Below are 9,756 nucleotides of genomic sequence, written 5' to 3'. Positions count from 1 at the left end.
TCTATGTACGGCCTCACACCAGTGGGCGTCTGCAGCGATGTATTAACTGCAATGCCAGCTGCCGAAAAGTGGGCGTCCCGATCGTCCTCTCCTTTCTGCTCTACTGCATTATACGGAGCGAGTCTTCCCTGGGTACTCGGATTAGTTCTCTCGGTAAGGTCCTTTGTCTGGGTATGGAACGCGAATTCGTAGTGGTGCTGGGCACATTCTTGTGAAGGTTCCTTCCTAGTTTCAGGCTGCAAAATGTTTCTCACATCAGAAATGTTGTTCAGATCAGATAGATGTTCATCGGATATCAATGCCTTCGGCAAGCGATGTCTTCGCTTTTCTCTGCTGTGAGGGTTCGCTGTTCTCTGCTGTGTCTTGTGACCCGGCCGTTTGTGAGCAAGTCAAATGCATTTTGTATTCTACATTAGGAGTGATACAGATTAAAGAAGTGGTTTTCAGAGATTGTACGAATAGTTACTATATTATGCTGTATTAACGATCATTGTTGTCAGCGCAAAAAACGCCAACATTCGCTTTTCTGAAACTCTTTGAGCTGATCAAAGTGGACGATTGGGCCAGTAGGTGATTCATGATCGACCTTGTGCTTGCTGAGTGCAAAGTTGAAAGAAACTGCGCCTACAGCACATGAATGGAGAGCTTCACGAGAGCTTCCAGGCCATTAGAGTAACCTCCTGGTGTATCTGCGCCAACAGGATTTAAGACAATCACCTCCAGCATTCAAGTCGGTTGACTGTGGAAAAAAAAAGAAAAAGAAAGAAAGAAGAAGAAGAAATGCGATAGGTTAGATAGGTGCCTTTTTTGTCCGGGATAGACGGCAGATCTAGAGGTTATTGCACAACGTGTCGGTCATATGTGTTCTACTATACGTTCATTCCTAACAAAAAAACTAACCAAGTGCACATTTTCCAATGTACAAGGTCATCTTTCAAAGACGGTATCATTTTTGCACACCCGCTTCAACGGCTCCAAGCTTGCGGTGGCAGCCACATTTCGATAAGAACAAAATGAAAACAAACACTATCTTTAACTTCATTTTTACTGTCATTCCTACCGTTCTCAAACTTATGCAGTTCTAATTGAGGTAACGCAAGGAGCAAACGAGCAACACCTAAGTGGTACACCAAAGGAAATTCGGTTATTATGCAAGCACAATATCCTGTTCGTACCCAAACATAATGGTTCCCGCTAGCTCAAAAGAAACTCGCAAAGCAGCATGCTGCTCCAAAAGCTCACCGGTACGCCCAGCGCAAGAAACTAAACAAATAAAAAAACACGATTCTCTTGATGCATCGCGGCTGCGTCTATAAAGGCTCTGATATACTCCAGCGTAACGTCGACGAGCGCGGGCGCGCGTCACCGCGACGTTACGTCAGCAAAAAAACAGCCCTCTATAGTCCGGCGTCGGCTGACCACCGACGCGGTCGACGGCTGCTGGCGCGCTCGGGCGTCGCTCGGCGCCGAATAGATCCTGCTGCATTTCGCGCCAGCCGCGCTGGACTCGCATGTACAGAAATCTGCTTCGCGGGCTGTTTCGTCGGTTCCCGACAGGTGGCGCGGACGTTACTGGCTTTACTGCGCATGCGCTCCTCTAGATGCGATCGCACCGGCGCGTTGGAGCCGGCTCGACTGTAGCGGAGACCGATTTGCGCCTGGCGTAGCGTCGCCGACTCGGCGTGACGAAACGCAACGTCCTCGCGGGCGGTCGCGTCGGACGCTGGAGTATAACAGAGCCTTAACGGCCAGACATTTGGCACGGTACGTCTAGAAAACTGCCGGTTCATTGCCAGTCGTCGCCGTCGAGATAACACCGACACACAGCGCTCTCTTTTCTGCGCACTGAGGTGAAGCGACAGTCTCGGGGTGTGTGTACCGTTTCTTTTGATTCTCTTTTATTTAGTGCGGCGTCACTGCATACGTCTTGGCGGGACATTTGAAATCTTTAAGGTCGATACGCCACGTGGTGTCGTTCACGCGAACTAGACCGCTGGTGTCCAGAAAATCTGCATATGAGTTCACTATACAGGGTGTCCCAGCTATCACGCAGCACGATTTAAAAAAAGAGGACCGGCGTTACGTGAAGCAACCTACTCAATATTGTTCCTAGTACACTGGAGTAGCCACTGCTATTTTTTTAGTTAATGGTTTTTAATTAATTAGTCATAATTATATTTGTAACTCGACAAGTACTCACCTAATTGCCAAAATGTCAATGAGTCGTATGTAGGCATGTTCAAAGGGCATCTAACTGCGCTACTTTCAACAACGGGCTAATTGCGCGCTCATTTTTCCGCTTGATCAAAAAAGCCTGCGAAATATGAAAATTGACACGTGACTAGACTGTTGTGCGCGTCGGGAACCAGCGCCCTCAAACAGGTTCCCTATGAGGTAGAGAGTATCAAGGAAAAAATGCAGAAAGAAAAAAAAAACGCATCGCGCTATCTGCCACTCCCCGGCCTAAGAAATGCACCGCTTAGTTTTACAGAGTCAGGCCGTAATCAGAACATCTGCCGCGTTATCAATGAGAACAGTCGGCCATGAGATATGGATGATTGCGGCGGTACTATCGACGGAATGAATCCCAGAGAAATAGCACGCATATCGTTGGCGCCCGACCTGTACCCTTGCCAAAATGCGGAACGCTGTCTCCCGCAACGGACAACAGGCAAAGCGGTTGTTTGCAGTAAGCTTATTTAAGGGCGCTGTTTCCTTTGCGGGTGAGAGCGTAGTCACGTGTTATTTTTCATATTTCGCGGGTTTTCTTATCAGCCGGAAATAATGAGCACGTAGTACGTTGTTAAAAATGCGCAGTTAGATGTCTTTTGAACATGCCTACATACGCCTCATTGACATTTTGACAATTAGGTGAGCACTTGTCGAGTTATATAGTTATGACTAATTATTTAAACCTCATTACGAAAGAAATAGCGGTGGCCACTCCAGTGTACTAGGAACAATATGCAGTACGTTTGGTTCGCGTAGCGCCGTTGCTCTTTTTTTAAATCCTGCTGCGTGATAGCTGGGACACCCTGTATATCGCATGTTTCTCATGGATGCATGCATTTTAACATGAAAGTGTTTTATTCCGGAGTCCACCAAGTACTTCCGTTACCGGATATGACGCTCATAAAATGGACGCGAATGGGTGAGAAAGAAAAAAAAACCAAGAAAATGATCCGCCGCTGGGAATCGAACCAATGACGTTTGCGGGCGCGACGGTAAGCGCCCGATGCAAAACCAAAGCTACCCTGGAAGATGCTGGACGCAGCACGAACGCGCCTTTATCTTTCACACATTGTCTCTCGCACGGTGCTCTTCGCTCGCCGTGTAGGTAGGCGGGGAGGAGCGGGGCGGTGCCGCCGTCTGTGAGAGATGAAAAGAAGTATGCGTCACGATGTACACTTTACTAGCACTTACTGCGAGATTGGTTAAAGCTTCTCGGTACCAGCGAGGGACACTACATGGCCACGCTGGCGTCACCGAGGCGCCCTAGACGCAGTTACGTTCTTTGCTTTTCGCTTCGTGTCAGCGTGCGCCGGCTCATGGGGTAGTGCAGCTTCCACATGCACCAACGGGATTTCTCCGCCGCCGATTACTTCGACTGCGAAAGCATCGACTAACAAAACTGCTACAATACGCGTTGCAGAAAGGACACGATTTCGACGGGCGAATGTCGTGCCTTGATTGAGCGAGACAGATGCCAGAGGGACGCACGCGTTTGCGGCTCAAGCTAAAACCTCTACAAACTAGGCGTCAACATGGGTGGCATCCATGCCAATCGGTGCTGTAGCTGCCAAACACGAATAGAGATTGTACAAGCTCTCATATATCACTACACGATAAGCACTACTTCTGTGTAGACCAGTTTCACTTTCGTGTTATACCGATTCCTATGACGGAGGGATCATCCATGTTTTTTTGGTATATACCATGCTAATGAGCCGTATATTCTGGTATATACGATTCGTAACCTGCCATATGTGTTCGTCACTCATTCATGTCATGAACTGACAATTTGGTATATATACAGTTAAAAAAACGGCTGCAAGCGCACCAAGACAGTGTAATGCAAATCATGCAGTACGTGACATGCATGTCATGATGTGCTTGTCAGAACGTTATACAGCCACGTCGCGCAATAGCAATATCAGTGTAAATATATGGACAGTCTCGGCTGAATTTCGCCGTCGCCGTCGTCATGCACCGTATATGTATAACTATGTATATATATATAAAAGCCCAAAGACAAATAATTCAGAAAAATGCTTCCGAAGCGCGGAATCGAACCAGGGACCTCTTCCTCCGCAGCGAGTGGCGCTAGCACTACGCCACGAAACGCAGATCCTCCACGTAGGAAACGGCGAGCGTTATATACACACCCCTTTACCGCTGGACGGACTCAGAGACGGCTGCGCTTATAAGCGTTTCTTCATTACGAGCGAGATGGCGTTAAAAGCGCGACAAGGCGCATTTAAATGCCGTCGGCGAGCTCGCTCGCTTCTTCTTATACTTGCGCAGGGAGAACCTTGTCCTTCCGCTGTCTGCTCGCGCGGTTTCTTGTGCTGAGGGGAAGAGGGATGTTTCACGCTTTCACCGTGATGTCCGCGCTCATGTTACGCTGACTAACACTCCTTGGTTTAAATCAACATATATGTTGATTTAAACCACATATCAACATATATAAATCATAATCAACATATATAAATCACAACGAAACTGTGACTTTTTTCTGTCATCGTCGCAGCGTCACGCACGTTCGGCCGTAGCTGGTTATGGGCTTGAACGTCTGCAGCGGGAGATTTCGAGGACGATGGCAGTTCCTGCTGGCAAGATGCGCACAGTGTCGAAGTCGAAAAGGCGGGTTCGTGGACATCGCTGGCGATGCCTCCGCAATTGGGGGTCGTACAGCGGGAGTCACGATGTCCGTGTCTATGGCAGGCTCCACGGCGTGCGGCGAGGTAGCCGTCGTGGAGCCTTACGTGTCAGAAATGTCGTGGGCCGTGGTGGTCGGGGAAACACCTGCAGATGGCCGGCAAGTCTAAAGGACCGGGGGCCGAGGCTGTCGAACAAACTAGACCTCTCAGTGGAGTGGCGATGGCAGCAGGAACCTCCTGTAGCTCGTCGGGCCGGTAGTCAGGCGCGGGAATCGATGCGCAGGTGGCCGGACGTGAGGTCGGAGGAGTCGTAGCCGGGGAAGTGAAGTTTTTTTCAAGGGAAGGCTGCGGGCCGGTTGGTCCCGCTCCCTGCGACGGCGGGGAAATCTGGAACTCGCGGCTCCCTGGAAGCGGGCGATACGTTTGTCCGTAGCAGGCGAGCACTGCAGCGCAGAGGTTGTCGTAGGGCCGCGGGCTGGAGGACGACTCGGCGGCTAGATGACACAGCTGAGCCGGGAGGGCGTTCAGCAGGACAGCGTGCATCATCGGCTGTGCCTTGATGCCATTCACCGCGAGAATGGCATCGAGCCGCATAAACCACGCTCGGGGTAGGCCGGGCGAAACGGCGGAACTGGAGGGTAGAGTTGCGGAAGCATGGCAGCGGGCCGCTCGGCGAAGGACGTTGTTGTCCGGGTCACCAATTGTAGCGAGAGAGAGTAGACGTGACGGCGGCCAACGTGGCCGTGTCGTTCTCGCTACTTCATTAAAAGGCCATGGTAGAAGCAGAGCGGCAGCCGCTGCCGGCGTCCAGCCGCCAGCAGCTCTCAGCATGAGCTGCCCGAGAGGCGCAGCGCGGTGGCTAGAAAAAAATGACGATGATGATGAATCGCGATGATGATGACGCTAGAACCCTCACAGATTTAACCGAAGCTTCCGCAAAAACGCCAGGGCTGGAACCTGCTTTTGATTTCAACTGACGTCTTCCCCATCGCAAGCAAGAACAGATAAAATCGCTGCTCCAACGATACAAGGACTGCTTCTCGTCGTCATCACGAATTCGACAAAGTCCGGTGGCGAAACACCGAATTATACCGGAGGAAAGTGCGGGGCCCCTCCGTCAGAGCCCCTACAGAGCTTCGACTCGACAGCGCGACGCCATAAAGAGACAAGTCGACGAGAGGCTACGCGACAACATCATCCGGCCGTCCAAGAGTCTGTGGGCGTCACCCGTGGTATTAGTGAAGAGAAGACAGGACACTGCGCTTCTGCATTGATTATCGGCACCTTAACAAATCACGAAGAAGGACGTGTACCCCCACCCGGATAGACGACACCCTGGATCGACTTCACAACGCGACGTACCTTTCGTCGATGGACCTCAAGACCGGCTATTGGTAGATCAAAGTAGACGAAAGAGACCGAGAAACGACCGCTTTTATAACAGCCGACGGCCTCTTTGAGTTCAAGGTCATGCCTTTCGGTCTTTGCTCGGCACCTGCAACGTTCCAGCGCGTCATGGACACCGTGCTGGCCGGATTGAAGCGCCAGACGTGCCTTGTGTATTTGGACGACGTGGTCGTTCTTCCTCGACCTTCGACGAGCATCTCCGGCGGCTTGAGGCAGTACTTCAAGCAATCAAGACCTCTGGACTGACCCTGAAGCCAGAAAAGTGCTCATTCGCGTACGACGAGCTCTTCTTTCTGGGTCATGTGACCAGCAAGTCTGGACTGCGCCCAGATTCGCGAAAACAACCGCCATCGCCGACTTCGCGCCACCCACTGACAAGAAAGCCGTGCGCCCATTTGTCGGCTTATGCGCCTATTACAGACGCTTTGTCAAAAACTTTTCACGGATCGCCAAGCCCTGACGCTTCTCACGAAGACTAACGTGGAATTCTGGTGGGAAACGGCGCAAGTGCAAGCATTTCAAGAACTTGAGCGACGCCTGCAGACGCCACCCATACTTGCGCATTTCGACGATTGAGCACAGCGTAGGACTCGGTGCCGTCCTTGTGCAAAATGCTGACGGGCTTGAAAGGGTTATCAGTTATGCTAGCCGGTCACTAACCAAGGCAGAAGGCAACTATTCCACCACAGGAAAAGAATGACTTGCCATCATTTGGGCTACGTCAAAGTTTCGCCCCTACCTCTATGGCAGGCCCTTCAAAGTTGTCAGGTACCATCACGCCTTATGTTGGCTAGTTAACTTGAAGGACCCTTCAGGTCGTCTCGCACGATGGAGTCTGAGGCTTCAACAATTCGACATTACCGTCGTGTACAAACCCGGACGAAAACACTCTGATGCCGACTGACTGTCTTGTGCCCCCGTCGACGCGCCGCCGCAAGACGACGACGACGACTGCTTTGTCGGAACTATAAGTGCCGACGACTTCGCCGAAAGGCAACGAGCCGACGCGGAATTTGGGGCCTTATGGAGTACCTCGAGTGCAAGACCGCCGTTGTTCCGAAGGTATTAAAGGGAGGATTGCCGTCGTTTTTCTTACGGAACGGCGTTCTCCTGAACAAGAACTTCTCGCCACTTCGAACCGACTACCTTCTTGTCGTGGCCTCGTCATTGCGACCAAAAGTCCTCCAGGCCCTACACATCGACCCGACGGCTGGACACCTCGGTGTTTCCCGCACGCGCGCCAGAATAAAGGAAAAATACTACTGACCACGCCTTGCTGCCGACGTCGCCCACTGCGTTAAGACTTGCCGAGATTGCCAGAGACGGAAGACACTGCCGACTAGGCCAGCGGGACTTCTGCAGCCAATCGAACCACCTCACCGGCCGTTCCAGCAAATCGGGACGGACCTACTGGGGCCGTTCCCGACGTCGACTTCCGGCAACAAGTGGATCGTCGTAGCAATTGACTACCTCACCCGCTACGCCGAGACAAAGGCCTTGCCCAAAGGCAGTGCCGCCGAGGTAGCCAAGTTCTTCGTGGAGAACATCGTCTTGCGTCATGGCGCCCCAGAGGTCCTCATGAGAGACAGAGGTCTTTACTGCGGACCAAACTCAGGCGATCTGCGGACCTAACTCAGACGAACCACCGCCTACCACCTGTAGACCAATGGCCTCACCGAGCGTCTGAATAAGACCATCGCCGACATGCTGGCCATGTACGTCGACGTTGAGCACGACGTGGGACGCCGTCCTTCCGTACGTGACCTTCGCTTACAACACGGCCGTCCAAGAACGACGCAGATGACGCTGTACAAGTTGGTCTATGGAAGGAGCCCGGCGACGACGCTGGACGCCATGCTACCCAACGTCACCGACGAAGAAAATCTCGACTCCGCCGCTTACTTACAACGTGCCGAAGAAGCTCAACAGCTCGCCCGCCTGCACATCAAGACTCAGCAGCACACCGACAGCTGTCGCTACGATCTTCGACGACGCTTCGTGGACTACCAGCCCGGCGACCGTGTCTGGGTCTGGACGCCAATACGACGACGCGACTAAGCGAGAAGCTTCGACGATACTTCGGACCGTACAGGGTACTTCGACGTCTCGACGCACTCGACTACGATGTATCTCCGACGGCATCACGAACTTTCAGAGGCGCCGAGGTCGTGCATGTGGTGCGTCTTAAACCGTACTATGCTCGTTAACGCACCTGAGGACTCTAATGTTTGCTTGCTTTCTTAGTTTTCTTTAGTACTGCATGTATTCATGTTCTGTTTTTAAGCATCGGGACGATGCTTTTTCAGAGGGGGCATTTCCACTCGTCTTATTTTTCATGAGTTGAAGCTTCAACCACAAAGACTTTCTTTATTGTGAGGTATGAAAAGAAAAGAAAAAAGACTGTGGGCAACCCCCTGCGCAGGCTGCGCCGCGATGTGTAAGAGGCTTCGCGATTGTTTTAGAACGTTACGTTAAGATTGCGCGCCGCACGCGAATGTTCCAGCTTTGTCGAGAGATAACGCCGCCACCAGTGATATCGCTGGAAAGTTGGATAGCGCCTGTATAGGCCTGACTGGCTGCCCAGGCGGCGTAGCGAAAACGGTGCTAAAAAGCGCCCCCTCCGATAAGTTCTTTGGTTTCGAGTAGTCAGACTGGCGGCCGCATGCAGCACTAAGCTCAGATGCGCAATGGAGCCGCCGCTGTCGGTTGTGCTGCGCTTTGGATCTCGGCCAATTTCTGGCGTGGCTGAGTTCTTCAGCCAAGCAATCTGCGTAAACGCAAGAAGCTCGTCACGCCAAGTATGTTTACTACGTGCAGGAGATTGAAGGAACCATGTCGGCGCGCTGCAACTCGCAAGTGCAGCGAATCTCATACGACGTTGAACTCGACTTAAGTTTTACGAGGCATGCTCGCGCAATTAACGACAGTGCATAAACGAAAAGATTGCTGTTAAGAAAGCCGAGATGATTTGCATTACACGACGAAACGGAATCAAGAAAGGTCCAGTGACGAAGGCTATCCTCGGCGGCCCGAAGGAGTGCATTCGCGCCGTGTGCCGTTTTCTGCCGCATTCAGTCGCAAACAAACTTTTTCCCCATGCACGGTCGTAATTTTCAACATTGCTTCTAGGGAAGTCGTCAAATTCTGTCAGCGTGCGGTGGCGGTCGAGAAGCGACGGCGCGCAGTGTTTTCAGCCGGCCGCTGGAAGCAGCCGGCTCTAAAGCTGCCGGAAAATCGTAGGCACATACGCAAGGTGACTCATGGCATCGTTTTTCGCATTTCCCACGAAATGCCGCTGCATATCCTCGTGATCACCGTCGCAGCCACGGCGTGCCGCCTGGACTGCACACAGGGAATATATACATATATGAACGCGTGCCGTGCGTACGAAAAGTAATCAGCACGTTACGTCGCAAACCACGTTTTGCTCGCGTACTCACTTCACGCGTCGTACGGCACGTATCCAGCG

The sequence above is a fragment of the Rhipicephalus sanguineus genome, chromosome 4, assembly GCF_013339695.2.
Source record: "Rhipicephalus sanguineus isolate Rsan-2018 chromosome 4, BIME_Rsan_1.4, whole genome shotgun sequence".
Classification (NCBI taxonomy): Eukaryota; Metazoa; Arthropoda; class Arachnida; order Ixodida; family Ixodidae; genus Rhipicephalus; species Rhipicephalus sanguineus.
This window is presented reverse-complemented; position numbering follows the sequence as displayed.